The 20,372-nt window shown below is 43.0% G+C and overlaps 1 protein-coding gene across 9 annotated transcripts in view; it reads right to left on the bottom strand.

Moving 5' to 3' along the window:
* The window catches only part of FGGY (FGGY carbohydrate kinase domain containing), a 350,907-nt gene that overhangs the window by 182,627 nt on the left and 147,908 nt on the right, over window positions 1-20,372 (bottom strand). For 5 of the 9 annotated variants that reach the window (XM_043520800.1, XM_037907169.2, XM_043520803.1 and 2 more), the window contains exon 1: window positions 10,633-10,767. The exons of 2 other annotated variants lie outside the window; for them this stretch is intronic. The gene's annotated coding sequence lies outside the window, so the exon portion shown is untranslated. Of the gene's footprint in view, window positions 1-10,632; window positions 10,796-20,372 lie in introns of those variants that run through there. 2 more of the 9 variants (XM_007059048.4, XM_043520799.1) reach the window with 2 other exon arrangements.

The following is a 20,372-nucleotide window of genomic DNA, read 5'->3' on the forward strand; positions in this document are numbered from 1 at the left end:
ATAGCCTTTACACTAAATTTGATAAAAGGAGGACTTGTGGCACTTTAGAGACTAACAAATTTATTTGAGCATAAGCTTTCATGAGCTACAGCTCACTTCATCGGGTGCATCCGATGAAGTGAGCTGTAGCTCACGAAAGTTTATGCTCAAATAAATTTGTTAGTCTCTAAGGTGCCACAAGTCCTACTTTTCTTTTTGCGAATACAGGCTAACACGGCTGCTATTCAGAAACCTGTCACTAAATTTGATGTTTCTTTTTGCTACCCAGGAATATATAATGTATCTATATATGTTTATTTATTCAATTATATAGCTTAATTTACTTTATTCAGATTTTTTATTTTTACATTTTGTATTACATTAGAAAATGGTAAATGATGCATTTCTTATTTATTAGATTATTAATTTTTTACTTGTGATTTGTATCAAGTTCTATTTGGATGGAAATTCAAATCAATTAAAATGCACAAAAACAGAATTTTACATTTGTTTTTAATCAGTTAAATAAAAATACCTTAAATGTGCTCGATACATAGGGGAAAAAAGTTTATCAAAATATTTTGTATTTAAAACTAACTGATTTATTAAACAAGGGAAATATTAGTTATAGCTAGTTAATTGAACTGATTGTTTCTGGACATCATGTCCTTCAAGATTTTCGAACTCGTCCTCTCATAGCTAGTTTTTATTCATTGATTGGAAGAGGAACACAAGCTTTCCTGCTTTTTCAACTGCCAAGTGGTTTCTTATTTTTGAATAAACTAGTTATTGAACTGAACTATTTGAACAAACCAAAATGAAGAAAATATTCTCTCTCCATCTGCAGAAGAGGCTACTGCTGTCCAAAGCTGGTTTAGCTCTTCAGCAAGCTCTGGTTCAAGGCCTTTAGCCAGTGACTTCCACCAGTTCAGCGATTTGACTTTCTTTAAAAGGTGGCAGCAAACATGTGCGGCTTATTACTGTTTTGTATTTAATTTAAATGACAACTCTATTATAAGTAGTTTAGATCGGAACATGGTTGTCAATTTAAAGTTTAATTTGAAGGTTTATTTTTAACAAATAAATCTGTATTTAATTTAATTTTTTTTAAAAAACCTCATGTAAAATAAAAGTCCAATTTTTGTATTAAAAAAAATCAATTTTTATCCACCCTGATTCTGAGGAAAACAGGGTAAGTGGGAGCAGGATACAGCAGAAAAAACACTGATACAGTCAACAAGGTCTTTGCCTCAGGAATAATGCTAATAAGAAGAAGCAAAATAAAATAAAGGAAGCTGAAAAGGAAACAAAACTCCTCATCTTGGTATTCAACCCACTGCTATGAATCCTGGCGGTGGAGCCTAGCTTTCCCCCACAGGCCATTCGACTCACTGTTTCTCACACACCCAATTTGCAGTTCTTTGCCTGAGCACATGTGCAAGGAGGGAGAAGCTGAGCTGAGATTAACCCCTGGTTCACTCTGAGCAGAGGATGCCTCTGCCCCTTGTGGCACAAGAACATAGAGATATTTAGCCCCCATCCTGCAATGGGCTCCAAATAAGTAGCTTTCTGCTGCTGTGTGGAACAGCCTCAACTTCAATGGAGCTCTGCCCACGCAGAATTCAAGCCTTTGATTTTTTAATGTTATTATTTGGACTTTGCAAGCAGAAAAATAGGAACACCAGATATGAGGGGAAAAGGAGCTACCAAACTCAAAACAGGCCATTGAGCCAACATCCTTTCACAGTAATAAGGCACCAATCGCCTCCTCCTTCATGAGTCGCAGGAGGGACAGGACAGCTTTTGAAACAAGTACTTATGATCAAAGGGCTGCAGCATATGATAAATATTTATAAGCTCTATTAAATAATAGTCTGTATAAATATTATACAAAATGTGCATGCTGAAAACCACAGACTTCCCAGTTTATCCTTAAACAAATGTGCTCGTTTTCCCACATAGGCAGTAAAAAAAAAAATAAACTAACTGCCCTCTGCAAAAACATTTCATTCAAGAAAAAGAAAATCCTGAACATGGTTTGTTTAAATTTAAAAGGAATGACTGAGAAACCAGACAAATATTTCATTACAATTAAGTATTGAGCTCTGTTTGTCTTACCTTACTTTATGGTTATCAAACTGCCTTGAGTTAAAGCTATAGTACCAGGAGACACTACACCCACACACGCAGTGGACCGGTGCTCAGCAAAAATATTTATCAGCTGTAAGTACAGATTTTGTGGTATCGTATACTTAAACTCAGAGAATTATAAAGGATTGACACTTTTTTTTTTAAGCTTTGATCTTTGGAACTTTGCAGGCTGCCCGGGCCAACAGATCATGTGTAAATAGCATGGTTTTGGTAGTGCAGCTGTTCTTTTTCTAGGGATTATAGGGGGAAAGATTAGCAAATTAGGCTTCATAATCTTAATATGAACGTTTCTAAACAGTATGTTAAACAAAAGTTGCATGCCAATGTCACAGTCTTTATGAAAGGGAGATAAAATGGAAGGGGTATCTTTGACAACACTGTGCCTGGTAGAAAGTTCAACACTATCTTGGCCTTTTAATGATACAAAAAGCAAACAACAAAACAATTTATGGTGGCAGTGTAATCAAGATCTCTTCTTAAAGGCAAAGTACTCCAGTCCTCTTTCCAGGACAGCATAAATGTCACCTATGGGGTAGGGAAAGGGTAAACCACAGGACACTAGTGTTGTTTTCTCACAATGTGACCCTCCAATGCTCTGAATGCCCATGGGGCAGCGCTATCACCCTATCAACAATGGCTTACTTCCCACTTAGGCAGTGCCAAAAGAAAGATTACATGCACAATAGCTCTGTGGTTCTGGAGTTTGTATACATGCTAACAATAAAAACAACTGGAACAGATAACATACTTACTCTAAGGTTGCTCTTTATCACTGTATTGTTAATTTTTACAAATCATATCTTCCTCCTTGACCCAACTTTTTTCTTTCATTAATAAATACTTATCCATGTGAAAAGCTCCATTGGCATGCCATGAACTTTACAAGGACAGGGAAACTGAGGCACAAAGGAGAGTGATTTGCTCAAGACCAGTGACACAGTTGCATATAACATAACATAAGAATGGCCCTACTGGGTCAGACCAAAACTCCATCTATCCCAGTATCCTGTCTTCCAACAGTGGCCAGTTCCAGATGCCCCAGAGGGAATGAACAGAACAGGTAATCATCAAGTGATCCATCCCCTGTTGCTCATTCCCAGCTCCTGGTAAACAGAGGCGAGGGACACCATTCCTGCCCATCCTGGCTAATAACCATTGATGGACACATCCTCCATGAATTTATCTAGTTCTTTTTTTGAACGCTGTTATGGTCTTGGCCTTCACAACATTCTCTGGCAAGGAGTTCCACAGGTTGACTGTGCGCTGTGTAAAGAAATACTTCCTTTTATTTGTTTTAAACCTGCTGCCCATTAATTTCATTTGGTGACCCCCCTAGTTCTTGTGTTATGAGAAATAGTAAACAATACTTCCTTATCTACTTCCTCTACACTGGTCATGATTTTATAGACCTCAATCATATCTCCCCTTAGTCGTCTCTTTTCTAAGCTGAAAAGTCCCAGTCTTACTAATCTCTCCTCACAAGGAGCCGTTCCATACCCCTAATCATTTTTGTTGCCCTTTTCTGAACCTTTTCCAATTCCAATACATCTTTTTTGAGATGGTGCAACCACATCTACACACAGTATTCAAGATGTGGGCGTACCGTGGATTTATATAGACGCAACATGATATTTTCTGTCCTATTATCTATTCCTTTCTTAATTATTTCCAGCATTCTGTTCGCTTTTTTGACTGCCACTGTACATTGACTGGATGTTTTCAGAGAACTATCCACAATGACTCCAAGATCTCTTTCTTGAGTGGTAACAGCTAATTTAGACCCCATCATTTTATATGTATAGTTGGGATTATGCTTTCCAATGTGCATTACTTTGTATTTATCAACATTAAATTTCATCTGCCATTTTGTTGCCCAGTTTTGAGAGATCCTTTTCGCAGCTCTTCGCAGTCTGCCTGGGTCTTAACTGGGTATAGGACCCAGGCCTCCGAACTCTCAGTCTCATAGTCTATCCACTAGACTGTGCTGCGTCAACATTTCTAATCTGACCATCAGGCATTAAAATATTTTCCTTCAATAAACTACACTGCAGGTCTGAAACCTAGTATGATCAGCCTCAACTTCTTATCCCATCCTTTCCTCCACACAAATAACCCTCCAAACTCCTCCTAACTGCTGATCTCCCAGGGCCTGCCCACCATGTTTTCCTTCTTTAACTCCCCAAGATGTCGCTGAGGATAGAACTGCAACACATTTTTTTTATTCTTTCATGTCTATATTTTTTAATTTTTAAGTACCTATAGACCAAACCTCTGGTCTCACCTACGCTGGTGTAAGTCTGGGGCACTCCTGATTTATACCAGAGTAAGTAAATGCAAAATTTGGCCCACAGAGCCATTCTGAAATAGACATCATCCATGTAAATCACTGAAACAACAGAAAAGCAACATAGCTGCAAATAATGAAAATGCACAAGAATTCCCAATACTGATCAAAGCTGACATTAAAAAAAAAAACAACAACAACACAATTAAGAAAATTATCAGAACAAGAGGGATCCTGTAATTGACTTTTTTCAAACTCCATTGGCTACAGAGAAATCTCACTCAAGCAGCTGAGAGATGTCGGCATGACAGATGTCAACAAAAATCAGACTCTGCCAAATGAACAATAAAGCTGCTAATATCTGAATAATTAAACCAATCTGTAGTGAAACAGAACGCTGATGCTCTCCTCCTTGGAGCTCTCCTCTTGAGTTTGTGTGCAAAGAAAAGGCCCTTGATCAAATTATTAGAACAAGAGAGTCCTGGCCCATGACTAAGGCGCTAGGCATTTCCACAGTACAAATAATAATGATGACAGGTGCAAATTTTGCCCTTCTTTTCTGTGCAGGGCTCAATCAGGAGCACACTCTGATCTCTACTAATCGATTAGCTACTTGCAACAATTCAATGATCAGTTCAGATGAACAAATCTCAGCCTATAAGGTGTCTCCAAACAGTTCACCTCAAAGATCTGCAATTCGTTGGTCATGAGCTGTGACTGGGCAGGTGGTAGTATTTCTGCTGCCTGACTGAAGACTTTTTATAAACAAGGGAACAATAAATAATGACTATTAGACAGCTGGCAGGCAGGAGAACAGCAACAGTGCCACCCACCAACCTCAACAGGTGGAAAACTTGATGGGGCCATTGGTGATGGGGCCACTGGTAAGGGTAGGAGAACACACTCTGGGGCATGCAGAGGGAGCCCCACCCTCCCCCCCTCGAGTCTCCAGCCACTCATTGACCATTCTGATGATGAAGGGAACTGAATGGTCCCTCACTCTCCCCTTTCATTAATTTAAACCCTAGCCTGGGTCAAGTGGAGTCTTCTTTTGTTCCATTTAAACAGCCCCCTTTCCCGTACTGGTAGCTTCGGGGCTGTGTTTGCAGATGCTGAAGGTCTAACCGATCGCCCGTTTTGGAGTCAGGAAGGAATTTTTTCATCCTTCAGGGGGCAAATTGGCATAGGCTGGTAGGTTTGTTCACCTTCCTCACAGCATTCTGGAAGCAAAGTTGAGTTAACTAGGAATAGGATTTAGTAATTAATGGTAGTACTTGGTAAGGATATTAGTTCAGCACAACTTGTGCCGGTTTCTAGCACAGTTTAGTTCCCAGAACTAAAAGACCGGGAATTTTGTTGATGTGCGATGGGGGAGACATTGTGGCCAAGTCCCCCACTTTTGTACCTTCTGTCCCTTCTGTGGTAGGGGTGGGGTAGCACTCAAAAAAGTGAGCTGAGCCCTGGGGGTACTTAAGGAGGGTCCACCCCAAGTTATAGGTTGTATGGTAGGAGCCCTGTAACACCCCAGTTGGAACTACTTAGAATGCCTGATATGTGAGAGTCTGGGTGACAGGGTAGGTAACGCCCCTCCTCGTGTTCCATTTAATAAAGTTGTGGCCTGCTGCTTAAAATCCACCCCCTGTGTTTGTTCTCCTTGGCCACTGTGTCCAGATCAATGAGAGGAGTCAGGTGGGCAAGATGACTCTTTGTAGTGGCTGCCTGGCTAACCAGCCAGCTATCATGTACAGCAGCCACAGCTCTGGTGGCTGGCCCAAGAAAGGAGCTACTGCTCTGTCCCATATGCTCCCAGTGGAGAAGTGGTGTGCCCGTAAGAAATTGCAAGAAAGAAGAGCTTGTGGGTGGAGTAGGAACTACAGAGCTGGCTAAGGATAGCTCTGGGAAAAGACAGGGATTTGCAACCTTTGATCCCTGGGCAGCACCAGTGCCTTGAGACTAAAAGATGAAGACCAGAGAGAGGACACTTAAATTTTAGGGCTATGAATGTGTATTGTATTGATCTGGCCTTGTTTGCTTCATGTTTCCTGGTCCCTTCTCCATCACACTCTGCCTGCTCCCCATCTCCATCTCCATCCCCATCCCCCTCTCCCATGCAAGAAATAACACACTGGGCCTTGCCCTACCCCACTGGCCGCTGTGTAAAGTGCACCTCTTTACCTGTTCTTTAACTTTAAAAACAGCAGGAAGCTGCTATCTAAGGAGCTGCGGACAGGGGCCAGCAGGAAGAGAAGGCAAAGATCACTCCATGCCAGGACCCAGCCTTTGCTTAGGGAAGCTGTTGCAGCGTGACTGGCAATCAAACCAGTGCGCTTGGAACCAAGATCGGAGATGCTGGTTTGACTGTTATTGTGTCAAAGAAGAAATATTACAATCTGAATGTTCCATGAGACTTGTGTGACTAGCCAACAGGAGACAAGAAACCCTAAGTAACGCATCGATCCACATGGGGCAGCCTACTGCTAATAAGTACCAGTACTGAGAGGGGCCTTTCTTTGCGATCACTGTAACCTACTCTACGCAGGAGGAGGGATACAATGTCAATGAGGCAGTTACAAGATAGCCAGATTGCTGAATTTTAATACGTGTTCATTGTTTTTATTCCCTTCTCTGTTATAATAGGAGTGAAAAAGAAGAAGAATCATAGGCTAAATTCATTCATAGCATAACTCTGGTGGAAATAACTTAGTTACATCAGGGATGAATTTGCCCTATAAGTTTAATTACATCAGCAAATCATTATAAAATGATTTGCTCTGAGTTCACAATTCTATAAAATGCTAAAATATCAAAATTAGCATATTGGCTGAAATCCATTGTATTTCCCAGCAAGCTTCCACCACTTAAACAACATCTGAATGAATTGTCTATAATAACCCATGGCAGATACTGGAAAGCCTGGGCCAGTAATAGATGTAACACTTAAATCAATTTTTAAAGACATGCTGTAAACCGTTTCTGTTAAGACACTTTCAGGCCAGGAGCAAGTATATTTCTGTAGTCAAATCCAAAGTTTACTATACAGTACTCATTCAGTCTTGCATAGTAATTGGAAAGAGTGACAGCCTTAAGTAATTTGTCATATTAAGATTAAACATTTATTTGGGTTGCCAGACAATCTGCAATTCTAAACACTCTGGCCCTGAAGTTCCTGTCACAACTACTTAGGAAGAAGCAAGGTTGCACATTAGGCTAATTTAAGAGAAACACGTACTCAGAACATAAATCAAATAACAGGACACACTGTACATATGTAATGTGTCAGCATACCTCTCTCTGTATGCTAGAATCCCTAACAGTGATGGACGAACCGCAAATGCTTATCTGAACTGAATAAGGTTTTTTCCTTGTCTTCCCCCACTACTCTATAAAGCCTGAGATTTCCCTCCTTAGTAATCCTCCAGCCTTCTGTGTGAAAAATCCCACGAACACAAGTACAGCACCCAAAAGATATCAGCCACTTTCCCCTTTACAAGTTGCGTGCTCTGTGGCTTCCCACAGAGTAAAGAACACCTCAGACAGTAAAGCCCAAAGCTTGTAAGTTTGTGCACCTCAGAGATTTTCAGGGACCTGCATGCAGCCTTCTCTTTCTCGGTGAGGAGCTGCGGGAGATGTGGGTCAGACCACTAGAGGTCTGCTTCCTCTTTTGAAGTCCTCAGGGAGGGAGACAGAACTGTTTGTGATCACCCTAGGCGCTCTCCCCACTTCAGCAGATGAAACCTGAGAGAAAACTTCTGGTACCACAAAGCCCAGAACAATCGTCAAGGGAGCTGGAGACAAAAGAATGAAAACACTGACTCCCCCCTCGTAACGCTTAACCCTACAGAAAAAGACCCCTAAAGATCAAAGACATAAACCTTACCCCAAGCAGAGTTTGGATTCTGAAAAAGGAGAAGTGCCAGAAACTCCAAGAGGGACTGCACTATTGCTATTAATTTCACACAGAAGGGCCTGCTTCTCTCTGCATTTCACACCTGGCTAACTTATGCGGCTCCCAGCTGAGCTAGCTGGCTTCTGAGAATCCTTTAAATTATTTGGCACCTATCTCTCCCAAACAATGCATTGGAGCCTAGGTGCCTAACTTGGGGCTGAGAATTCCACTAGGCAACTGTGCATTGCAATGCTTAAATACCCAGTAGTATACCACCCTAAGATAGATAGAGGGCTCAAGTTGTAAAATGAAGATCCATAGTATAATCATTCTCTTCTTGTTCCATAAAATTTCAGGGTGCTCAGAAATAGGTCAGAATCAGAACTCCAGCTCTAACACAGAGAAAACATGGGTCCAACAGTAGCAGGTTTGCGAGGAAGGAGCTGTTAAGAAGGATGAGGAAGCAAAGAGATTATGGAGAAGTCACAAGAAGAGGAATGGATGAAGACCTGTCACTCATTTGGGGAAAGGATAGTTATTTGTCCAAAATGATCATAATTTTCTAAAAGATCATCTCTTCAAAAACATTCTGGCATTTCTCCTCTCACCTGGTTGTAGCATAGGACAGAACACAGACAAGGACAGCAGAAGCAACTGAGGCTCCATATCCAAAGTCATGGTATAGCTCTAGTTCCCTCTCCTTTGACCCTGTCAACAAATTTCTGCTCCAATTCTTAGATCCCCAAATAGTGGCAGCTGTCCAATAGAGGGGTACCCCCCAGGCTGTGGAAAAAGAGAAGGGCCATGTCCCAACACCCCAGAGTGTCTTCATGTAGGAGAGGAAACTAGTAAGTGCTAGAAAAACCCTTTTTAAAAATTATGTTTTAATACTATATTTTCCTAAATTAGAAGGATTGGTCTTACAGGACAGGGTGTGCAGGAGGATGGAAAACTGAAGTATGATGGAACAACTAACCTCCTTTAGGAGTCTGGGAGAAATTTTGAGTCCTAGCCCTTTCTAAGTTCTTCAGCAGGGTGTCTCTCTCATCCCACTCCCTTATATTTTCTTTCTCCTAAACTGTTTCTGGCCACTGACTTCTCAGGTTAATTTTATTAAATAGCCTTCAGCTCCTACGCCTATAACCAGGTGTCTCAGACTGTTTCCACTTTTCAGAAGAAAGAGAAAATCCCACTACAGCCAATATGCAAGCAGCATATTGTTGGGAGCTTCCCCAAAGATCAGGATGATCCACTAAGCAAAACTTCAAAGTGCATATCTCTTGTGCATATCTGCTGAAAACTGGCTGCCGCCATTTACACACCAGGAACAAGTTGAGGGTAACTCAGTATGAAGCACGACTCTGATATTGGATTTGGTTAATAAAAATAATTCTGGGGGTTAAAGACATGATGAGCCAAATCCTGGAAGGTGTGAAGCACCTCCTGAGGGGTTCCAAGCACTCTTGATTGTGACTAAAATCAATCAATGGGAGTTGAGGGCAGTCAATAAATCTCAGAATCAGGCCCACTGTCAATTAGCTTACGCCCAATAAGGAGGCTGTGTTTTAAGAAAATGTCAAGAAAAACAATTTTTGGGGAACTGACAACCTGAATCATCTTGTACCATCTCACTAGGTGCCTGGACATCAGGATGCTGAAGCTGGCTAAGAACAAACCAGTTTAATTTTACTCTCCAACCTGAGTAACATACATGCAAGAAATAAACAGATCACACACACGATTCCAAAAATCTTTTCACTTTGAATAATTTCCAGTGGTTATTCACACAGACAAGCAACCTTCCCACTACCCTTGCTAGTATTTGAACTTTATATCTTTATACCTTTTAAAACTGAGACATCTTATATGAGGAACAGACAGTTTTCTAAATAAAACCTGCTTACAGTCCATGGAATCATTCACTAAAACAGAGACTGTCACACTGGGGTCCGAGGACTCTACGTGGTGCCCGATACGACCATGAAGAGTTTGCTAAAAGAGTGCAGAGTAGATACACAGACCAGGTAGAAAACATTATCAGAGTTTGCAGAGTAATTGGATTTTCTATCTAATCATCACAACATTAACATTTTGACTTCCTTGAAAACGAAAAATTATCACCACATTTTTAGAGGGAAGCCTCCAAAAGTACCAAAGGGGCCCTCAGCTTGGGAGAGCTGAAGAATCACTGCTCTGAACTAAGAGCGGAGCAACAGTAAAAGGCCTACCGTACATTGTTGCCTAAAGAAAACCCTGAGTTGAATGCATTAGTGATCTATGAGTTTGCTACACAGCTAATTATTGTTTGGATTGGAGAACAGTGGTCACTTACGTGTCCAAACTGAAATATTATATTAGCTAGCAGTGGGTATGCAGACAGCAGTTTAAAGAAACCACAATTTTCCTCACAGGGCAATTTCCTGACTGCTAGCAGTTGCCGGAAAGCCTCATGTTCCTCTCTTGGCTGGAGCACATTTGTAATGCATTTTCTGATTGGTTAATTGAACGTAAGCTACAACTGGTTGAAATTCTCCCCTCTGCTTTCTTTGAATCTGCTTGAGCACTCAGCAAGATCTGTACTGACTGGTGCAGCTGTATGTTTTTCATTCTGGACCTGGTTATAGTACTTCATTTTGAACTCTTTTACAAAGATCTGCTGACTGTTGGTTATAGCTGTCAAGCTGCACTGCTCTGTAAAACAGAAGTGTGTGTTATACCTTGTCAAGAATTCAAATGATATAAGTATTTTTGCCTCCGTAGGAGACTTATTTCTCTTTTATTCAAAAAAAATGAAAGAGGAGAAATAGGTTTTAAAGTACTACTGATAAAATTATAATGCAACCCAAATTCTGCCAGCCGCTATAATCCTGTAACCTTGTGAGACTGCTGAAATCCAGGGGGATTTATGGGCGTAGCTTGGACAGCATTTCCCACCTGTAGTGAACACAGAAGCCACACAGCAACCCAAAGAAAGAGCAACACAAGGAAACAATATACAAGCCTAGTTCTGAACCAAGGAACAGGCATTGAAATGGGCATTGTCAGCATTGGGCCAAAAATATATAACAGTAGCCAAAATCAACAAACCATGACTGTGAGCTGTGGTTTGGTGCTCGTATTTAGGGCTACCACCTTTGAGACTTTTGCCCTGAGGGTCAAAAGTTGCAGTCCAATGTCATGAGAGGTCAATCCCAAGTACATGTAAGGGTTGTTTAAATGACCCTCAGAGATGGGGATAGGATAGTACTATCCAAATGGGGAGAGTTTCCTGAAAAAAGGAACAAAGGGCAGCTGTAACCATAGTACATGCATTCTAAACTGCGAGTAGGGTTAATACTGTGCCAGGTCTCGCACAAGTAATGGGCACAAGAGTGTTTGAAAAGTTTATGGAGGAGATGATATGATGAGACTAACTACAATGGTGATCTGTGACTGCTGCTAATAGCAAATATCTCCAACAGCCAGTGATGAGACACTAGATGGGGAGGGCTCTGAGTTACTACAGAGAATTCTTTCCGAAGTGTCTGGTCGGTCGGTCTTGCCCACATGCTCAGGGTCTAACTGATCGCTATATTTGGAGTCAGGAGGGAATTTTCCCCTGGGGTCAGATTGTCAGAGACTCTGGGCCAGGGGGTGGCGGGGGTGTTCGCTTTCCTCTGCAGCATGGCATACATGCAGGTAGCGTAAATAGTGGATTCTCTATCATTTGAAGTCTTTAGATCAAGATTTGAGGACTTCAGTTACTCAGCCAGAGATTATGGGTCTGTTACAGGAGTGGGTGGGTGAAGTTCTGTGACCTGCAACATGCCGGAGGTTAGACTAGATGATCATGATGGTTCCTTCTGGCCTTAAAGTCTATGAGTCTAAGGCGATGTGTACACTACAGCCAGGATCGACGCTCTGAGATCGATCCACCGGCGGTCAATTTAGCCGGTCTAGTGAAGACCCGCCAAATCAACAGCAGATCGCTCTCCAGTCGACCCCTGTACTCTATCCCCGACGAGAAGAGTAAGGTAAGTCGATGGGAGAGTTTCTCCTGTCGATCGCCCATGGCGTAGACCCCACGGTAACTCAACCTAAGGTACGTCAATTCCAGTTATGTTATTCACATAGCTGGAGTTGCGCAGCGTAGGTCGACTTGTCATGTAGACATAGCCTAAGTCTGGTGCTTGGGAGTGCCTGGAGAGTAAGGGTATGTCTACACTGCAATTAAAAACCCATAGCTGGCCCATGCCTGCTGATTCAGGCTAAGGGGCTGTTTAATTGTGGTATAGATATTTGGGCTCAGGCTGGAGCCTCGGTTTGAGGCCCCTGCGAGGGTCCCAGAACTCAGGCTGCATGTTCACACTGCAATTAAACAGCACCTTAGCCCGAGCCCTGTGAGCCCAAGTCAGCTGGCATGGGCTAGCCGCAGGTGTCTAACTGAGGTGTAGAAATACCCCTAAGAGGCTCCTGGGAGCCCTGGTTTACTTGTCCCTGTTACTATCTGAATATTCTTTGGAAAGAAGTCTTGTAATAGGAAGCATTCTTACAAAATTCCTAGAATTTTCTCATTTTCGCAGAGACACAAATACTGCAAGAAGAATCCTGCTCATGGAAAGATGAGTGTTATCATGTGGTTAGAGCCCATAGTGGTCAGGAGCTGTGGGTTCTATTCCCAACCTTGCCACTGAATCACTTTGTGACCTTTGCTAATCATTTAATGTTCGAACTGGGCAGGAATTTTCCATTAGAATGATTTTCTGTCAGAAAATCAGTTTCCACAAAATCATAATTTTCAGTGGGAAAGTTTGCCCAAAAAATTCAGTTTTTTATTGGAAAAATCTAAATGAATTATTGCATTTTGGATCATTTTGACTCAAACTGAAATATTTAGTTCTGTTGAACTGGCCCAAAACATTTTGTTTTGATTAAGTTAAATAAAACGTCAAACTGCATTTCCTTATCAGCACATTGCCTTATGGGAATTGTAGTTTTTATCCCCATTGTTACCTACAGGCTGTGCTCTCTAGAGGACATTATCTCAGATAATGCAATGCAGATTTCCCTCTGATCAAGTTCTGTATGGTGCTCATGGGAGATGTAGTCCAGTCAGGGCATCTACCCCATAAGGGACAGGCTTCTAAAATGAGGCAATGTGCCACAGTGGGAAAATTCAGTTTAATACTAAATTGATTCGAAACAAATCAGGTCAGTCTGACAAACAAAAACTAAACATTTTGATTTTGGTAATGTCAAAATATTGTGTTTCAATCAAAAATCTTGAAAAAAAACATTTCAACATTTCTATATCTCAATTTTTTGGAATTTCCATTCCATGAATGAGAACAAATGTGGGAACTGTCCACAGGAAGGGAATTTTTAATTTCATTCAGCCCTATTTAATGTTGTAAAGTAAGTGAGACTGGAGAGAGATGGTTTCAGGAGGGATTGAGTTTAGGGTTGCCAACTTTCTAATCCCACAAAACTGAACACCCTAGCCCTGCCCCTTCCCCGAGGCCCCACCCCCATGCTCACTACATTCCCCCTCCCTTCATGGCTCGCTCTCCCCCATCCTCACTCACTTTCACTGGGCTGGGGCAGGGGTGCAGGAGTGGGTGAGGGCTCTAACTGGGGGTGCAGGCTCCAGGGTGGGGCCAGAAACGACAGATTCAGGATGAGGGAGTGGGCTCCGGGTTGGGGCAGGGAGTTGGGGTGTAGGAGGGGGTGAGGGCTCTGGCTGGGAATGCGGGCTCTGGAGTGGGGCTGGGGATAAGGGGTTTGGGGTGCAGGAGGGGGCTCCAGGCTGGGGGGGGTGGGACCGAGGGATTCAGAGTGTGGGAGGGGTCTGTGGGTTGAGGCAAGGGCTTGGGGTGCAGGAGAGGGTATGGGCTCTGGGCAGGGGCTAGGGATGAGGGGTTCAGGGTGTGGGAGGGGGCTCTGGGTTAGGGCAGGGGCTTGGGGTGCAGGGGCGGTGACGGCTCTGGCTGGGGGGTGCACGCTCTGGGGTGCGGCCAGGGATGAGGGGTTTGGCATGCAAGAGGGGGCTCTGGGTTTGGGATGGGGGGGGCTCAGGGCTGGGGCAGGGAGTTGGGTCTCGGGCTTGGGGCACGGGCTAACCTCAGGTGGCTCCTGGTCAATGGCACAGTGGGGCTAAGGCAGGCTCCCTACCTGTCCTGGCTTTGCGATGCGCCCCGGAAGCAGTCAGTAAAGTCCATCTCCTAGGTGAGGGGGCCAGGAGGCTCTGCGCGCTGCTCTCATCCGCGGACATTGCCCCCCCGGCCAATGGAAATGTAGAGCCGGTGGGGTGTAGGGTGGGGGCAGCATGAGGAGACCCGTGGCCCCCCGCGTAGCTCCCCGGACCTGCTGGCCACTTTCAGGGCACAGTGCAGTGCCAGGACAGATAGGTCCTAGCCTGCCTTAGCCCCACAGCACTGACAACCGGACTTTTAACGGCTGTGCTGACCAGAGCCGCCAGGGTCCCTTTTTGACCGGGCGTTCCTGTCGAAAACTGGACTCCTGGCAACCCTAACTGAGTTTGATGTGCTACCAGGGTCCCAAGAGTAAAGCTGAGGTCATGCCGCTAACATACACGCACACACAAGGTCAGGCTGCTCACACACACACACCATTAGCATGGAATACTGTCTTAGTGTCGTTAATAAAGATCTCTTTCTTCCAACTCTGACTACTGAATCACTCATTGCTAATGAAACAAAGACTTAGACTAATATTTTCAAGAGCCGCCACTGATTCTCGGTCTCTCCATTTGTTGGGTGCCCAATTTCAGACATCCAGTTATCTCTAGTTGGGCACCCAAAAAAATGGAGGCACCCAGAATTGTGACCACTTTTGAAAGTTTGGCTGCTAGCCAGTATATAAAATAGAGATAACAATATCTTCACCTCTGGAGTGCAATATTGCCAACATCAAGCATTCAAGCATCATGAGTCGAGCCTAAAAATGTCATGAGATTGGCTAATAAATCATGTGATTTTTATAAAACAAATTCTGGGTTTATTTGTCTTCTTATTTCCATGCCTTTAGGGTGTATTTGAGTCACATTTTCAAGCTTTTCTCCAAAATCAGGAGGGCTAAAAACATACTATTTTAAAATGAAAGCTGAGGTTCTCCATAGTTATATAACTCCAGTTTCTGCAGCTTTAAGTAAAACACCAAATATTGTGAGGCTCACAATAAAATCACAAGAGGTGAAAACACTGAGGGTATTATGAGTCTTAAGGAATTACTGTTTTAAACATACCTGGAGATCCGAGGTTGGGAGGTGTTATATCAGTGCAGAATATTATTATATTTTTGTTTCATGTCAAATCCAGCAAGCGCAGTTGCGTGTGCACTGAACCTTCTAGAATCTCAAAACGTAAATATAAAGTCATAAAATATACTGTAGATATTTGCCTCTTTGTTATGTAAGGTACCATCTAGTATATTGCAAGGAATGCAAGACAACTGAATTTTCCTTTGTTTTATTTCAAATGTTACCACCTGGTTTAACTCAGGAAAACTTCAGTAACAAGAAGATCTGTTTTACCTTTTGCTTTTCAAAATCTTCCCAACCTCCATGGATTATGGATAGGCACTTCCAAGCATATGTGCAATGTACCTTAGGTGGCACATGACCAGGATTCATCACCAAGTTTGGTCTGCTGGTTAGATCATTAGCTTTCCCAGCCTGGGCCGGGTACTGACGAGGAGTGCGACATGAACGCTGATCCATGCCCCTACGGATAGGCACTCTTAAAATACATCACTTTTCTTTTTAATTACATGGTAACTAGTGGAAGCTCTTCTTTCTAATGTAGAAGAAAAGTTCTGTTTTCTTTGTTTCCTTATTAAAAAAATACTATTGTAAGCAGTAGGGTCAGATCCTTAGATGGTGTAAATCAGCCTTGCTGTGATCTGGTCCACAGTCTTTTTAACCAGTGCTGTAGAACAATTTAGTGTTTTTCAGTGGCAGTTGACATCTTTGAAATATTCTCTTTTACAGAACTAGACTAGATGTGACATTTGCTGGAGAAGAAACTCTTTGCATAAATCTGTCTAAAAAGACTCACTTAATCATATTACTTCACTAGCAGTGGTAACCTTTGGAGGCCAAAGTCCAGACAGGTTGAGAAATGGAACATGAGTACATAAAGGTGACAGTTCCATTAACTGCAATCAAAGAGGGAGGTCAGAGGCAGGATAGAGATAAATGACTTATTCTAGAAGGAAAAGCGGGAATGAAAACTCTGCAGTGTGCTTGAGAAAAAGTTGGGGATTAAGGGTGCAATCCTGGTCTTACTGAAATCAGTACTAAAACTCCCATTGACTATATGCAAGATCATGCCCATAGTTGTGCTGTTCCTTGTCAGTGGACTGTCATTGCAGGAGTACATATGTGCATACATGTATGTGTTTTTATGTATCAGTAATAAAATCATATGCAGAATGGCTGAGCAAATTTCCCACAGAAGCTCTGATGGAAAGACTGACTTTGGACCTTTACTTAGGAGTCAATGGGAGTTCCATAAGAGGGAGTACTTTCAGGATCTGAGCCTTTATCAGAAACGAATAACTGGAAAAGAATGTCAACATTTAGGCACAGATGAAGGAAGTACACCTTCTAGCTATCTAGCCATTCAAGTCCACAATTCTCAAATACACACACTAGGCAAGATCATCCAGTCTGACCAGACTGTGCTCAGTACAAGACAGAGGATAGGCGGGGATGTGCAAGGAGGCTTTAAGACACTTTTATGGCCCTGTAGCGGGCTTCACTCTGGGGCCAGAGTCCCCCAGGATCTCTCAGGTGGCTAGGGGGACTAGGGAAGGGTAGGAGGACGTGGGCCCTCCTTCCTCACTGGGTCCCGGCCCAGGACCAAGGGGAGAGAGGCAAGGAGTGGCTCAGACCCCTCTGGCTGATACTCCAGATCAGCCTCTCCGGGCCTCTTCCTACCTTCCCTGTTTCCCTTCATCTTGGAGATGTAGCCCCAGCCTTCTTCTACAGTCTCAGTAATTTGGAGCCCCAGCAGGTTGGGCGGGAGGGGGAAGGTAGCTTCCAAGCTCACTCCGAGAGTCCAGTTTTTCCCCCTAGTAAAAGAAGAGGGAAAAGGGACAAGATCAGTTCCCCACTCTCCTAGATGAGTCTTACTCAGTCCTGGTCTTCCCCCTCTAGACTGCTCTGCTTCAGCAACTACCACCTGCCTGCCTTCTTTCAGCCAGTCTCTCCCTTACTCTTTCCCCCACCTGACTGCCAGAGCTCCCCTTTTAAGCAGATCCTCCATAAGGAACATGCCTGGCAGCTGCAGAGCCTTCTTGGCCCAATACCATTCCACCACTCCTTTTATCTTAGTGAGGGGTCTGTAAACCGCACCATAGGCCCCCAGGTCCTAGAACTAATCTCCATTTGTCAGGACCCCAACACAAATTAAAGCAGTTTGAGAGCTGTTCTGGCAATCGGACTCCCAAGGCACACAGACTACCACCCAACCATGCTCATTTCCCTCAGCCACACCCCTGCACCGGGGCTAAGGATGGTGAAGGCAGTTCCACTAACACAACTCTACACTAACCACATATTCGTCAATAGAGGTGGAATCTTCAAGGGGCTGGTGAAACTGGCTATAGAATTGCTTTGCACCACTGGAAGTAGGTAGAGTGGTGCTAAGGATCTGGCCCATTGTCTCAAGAGTCTTTTCAGATCTAGCAGGGAAGTGAATAATCCAAGGTCAGTATATATTGAAAATAAATGTCTTGTATGCTCTATGTAATTTTTGCTGATTGGTTTTGTGTACATAATTATCTACAACCTTGCTTTGTCTTCTTATGTACATGTACAACTGACATAAAACCTATGCAATTACAAAAAGAAGGAAAGCAGATAAGAAAATTCTTTTACTGATAAGTTATGCCTGTAAAAAGACTAGGCCCTTGATCATGAAGAATTTCAATTACTTAGCTATTGATTGGGATAACAATCAGGCAAAAATTAAAGAGAAGAAAGGATTTATAAAGGGTCATGGAGAATTGCTTACTTAGGCAGTTTGTGAAACAACCTGCAGAGTCTGGGGTTATTATGGACCTAATCTTAGGAAGCGGGCTAGTCCTAGCATCAGACACCTCCTGTATCATTAGGCTTGAACTATTCATACAAACAGGCAAAAAAGGTGGAAGTAATAACTGATGGCTTTAATAAAGACAACTAAGAGAATTTTGAGTGGAATTGTAAACTATGAGGAATGCACCACCAGGGAAAAAAGGCATTTCCTATAGGGATTTTTCAGAGATGTATTAAACTTGCTCTCAGATACTAAAGGTACAAAGAAGGGAAACCCCAAAGCTTTATGCAGCTTTAACTGTATCTGGGGAAATAATGATTAAGTACCTACACTTGTGATACACCTGCTCAGTTTTCTCAGGATACAAGTTTGAATACAAAGACCACAAGCTGATCTAAACAGGGGACTGATCCAACAAATTTCTAGATCCTCCAAAATATTGAGATCTTGCACATGATCTGCCCCTGCCTATCTCCTTGGATGGACACTTGATTTCATCTTATTCCACATCCTCAAATAGGGTTGCCAATTCTGGTTGGACCTATTCCTGGAAATTTCATCACATGACAGAATATTTAACTGAATAATAATCTTTGATTCCTGGAGACTCCAGGACAATCCTGAAGGGTTGGCAACCCTACCTCATGAGAGGCTGCTTAATAAGTGGCCAGCTGGCACATTAATTAGTGATGCATGGGCCTGATGACACCCTCTGTATTCAGGCCTCCTCTGACCATGGAGCCCAGAACCTAAGGATTCTAGGGGACATATTTTTTATTGTGCTGAAGTCACAGTACAAAGGCTATAAGAATCAGTGGTCCTGATAGCAAACAGGATGGCTTATTTTCTGCCACACTATAAAAACCAATGAAAAACAACCACCACTGTTGCTTCATCCTCAAGCTCACAGCCTTTACTCTGAGTGCTCGAAACTGCTAGAAATTTTTCCTCCACTGGCTCCCCTCTTGGAAACCTGCCACATCTTCATGCACTGTGGAAAGGGAAGAAGAGGTCACAGTGCAGGACCAGAGAAGGAGCCCACTGACAGCAATGTACTAGAAGTAATGCCTTGTTTGACTGTCACCCCATGCATGGTCACCTAACCAACTGTATTCACCTTTTGCTGCACAGAGGTGAAATGGCCCATCATCTCTTGCTGAGTAAACAGGGCCTCCTGAAGGTCCTCCAGTGCCCAGTAAGAGCATACCCAAAAGAAAACTGAGCTCAAGTGGGTCCCCACCTGCTCCTGCTCAACGGAAAGATCTAGCATCTTCTGTCCACCTAGTGCCGTCAGCACCTTGGTGTCTCAGCTTGTCTCTCAGTGCGAGATGAATCATGGGTTGGTGGATCTACAGATTCCCATGCAACTTCTGGATGTCAAACCAGTGTGCATAAGTCTCTTGCCATTTCATTCCCAAGTCCCCTGGTTTGTGTCTCTTTATACATTATATTATAAATTTACACTTGACGCTGATTTCACAATTTTGCAAGCTGTTGAGCTGGAAATTGATTTCACAAACCAAGCTGTGAAAATCTATTGAGCTCTTTACATTTCACAATACGCTAAAAACCACAAAAGATGGTAAATACTTTCATCCAACATTTTGCCAGGACTATACCACAAATTGTGTACAGCTCATGCCAGTACTTTTCCTGGGGGACATGGATCAGCGTTCCCCTCAGTACCTGGCCTGGGCCGGGGAAGCTAATGATCCAAACAGTGGACCAAATTCGGTGATGAATCCTGGTCATGTGCCACCTGAGGCACATTGTGCATATGCAAAGAAGGAGGAGTATATTCTTTTTGTTTTGGTCTACCATGCAATATACTAACAACCTGTCAGTAATGAAAAAGTATCCAAAGATCTTGTCATCTCCCTCAAACATATCCTCTACGAATGATATATATGGACCAGATTTCTCCATTTCCTAATTTTTTGGAGGAAGTTTCCTACCTCACAGCTATGTTACACATTTTTCCCAAAACTGGCCCACTGTTTGATTTCAAAATCTGATCAACATGAAAAGAGGT

The sequence above is a fragment of the Chelonia mydas genome, chromosome 8, assembly GCF_015237465.2.
Source record: "Chelonia mydas isolate rCheMyd1 chromosome 8, rCheMyd1.pri.v2, whole genome shotgun sequence".
Taxonomy (NCBI): Eukaryota; Metazoa; Chordata; order Testudines; family Cheloniidae; genus Chelonia; species Chelonia mydas.